Below are 1,505 nucleotides of genomic sequence, written 5' to 3'. Positions count from 1 at the left end.
AACCTCTCGTTTCCTTTCCATCATGGAAATCTGTCCTTAAGGAAATCACTTCTCAGTGTTCCATCTGCTATTCTACTCCTCAGGGATTGTTCAGGCCCCCTCCCCTCCCTACACATCAAGCTCAGGGATTTTCCCCCGCCCAGGACTGGCAAATTGACTTTACTCACATGCCTCAAGTTAGGAAACTGAAATACCTCTTGGTCCGCGTAGTCACTTTCACTGGATGGCAGAGGCCTTTCCCACAGGGTCTAAGAAGGCCACCATGCATTTCTTCCCTTTTGTCAGACATAATTCCTCAGTTTGGACTTCCCACCTCTATACAGTCCGATAACATACCGGCCTTTATTAGTCAAAACACCCCAGCAGTTTCTCAGGCTCTTGGTATTCAGTGGAACCTTCATACCCTTTACCGTCCTCAATCTTCAGGAAAGGTAGAACGGACTAATGGTCTTTTAAAAACACACCTCACCAAGCTCAGCCTCCTATTTAAAAAGGAGGGTCAAGGATAGAGCCCCAAAACTCACCAACAAAGCAAGTAATTACACTGAACCCCCTTGGGCACTCTGTAATTGGATGTCCTGGGTCCTCCCAATTCTTAGTCCTTTAATACCTGTCTTTCTCCTTCTCTTATTTGGACCTTGTGTCTTCTGTTTAGTTTCTCGATTCATCCAAAACCGTATCTGGGCCATCACCAATCATTCTATACAACAAATGTTTCTTCTAACCCACAATATCACCCCTTACCACAAAATCTTGCTTCAGCTTAATCTCTCCCACTCTAGGTTCCCACATCGCTCCTAATCCCGCTTGAAGCAGCCCTGAGAAACATCGCCCATTATCTCTCCATATCACCCCCAAAAATTTTCACTGCCCCAACACTTTACCATTATTTCATTTTATTTTTCTTATTAACATAAGAAAACAGGAATGTCAGGCCTCTGAGCCCAAGCCAAGCCATCATAGCCCCTGTGACCTGCACGTACACATCCAGATGGCCTGAAGTAACTGAAGATCCACAAAAGAAGTGAAAATAGCCTTAACTGATGACATTCCACCATTGTGATTTGTTTCTGCCCCACCCTAACTGATCAATGTACTTTGTAATCTTCCCCACCCTTAAGAAGCTTCTTTGTAATTCTCTCCACCCTTAAGAAGGTTCTTTGTAATTCTACCCATCCTTGAGAATGTACTTTGTGAGATCCACCCCTTGCCTGCAAAACATTGCTCCTAACTCCACCGCCTGTCCCAAACCTATAAGAACTAATGATAATCCCACCACCCTTTGCTGACTCTCTTTTCAGACTCAGCCCGCCTGCACCCAGGTGAAATAAACAGCCTTGTTGCCCACACAAAGGCTGTTTGCTGGTCTCTTCACATGGACACACGTTACAGCTGTGTGTCTGGTGCCATGGTGGACACACCCCTCGGACCCTGCCGCCCTGGCACAGGGGAGGCTCTGGGAGACACGGGGGTGCTCTGGGAGACAGGGGGTGCTCTGGGAGACA

The sequence above is a fragment of the Piliocolobus tephrosceles genome, chromosome 5 (genome assembly GCF_002776525.5).
Source record: "Piliocolobus tephrosceles isolate RC106 chromosome 5, ASM277652v3, whole genome shotgun sequence".
NCBI lineage: Eukaryota > Metazoa > Chordata > Mammalia > Primates > Cercopithecidae > Piliocolobus > Piliocolobus tephrosceles.
This window is presented reverse-complemented; position numbering follows the sequence as displayed.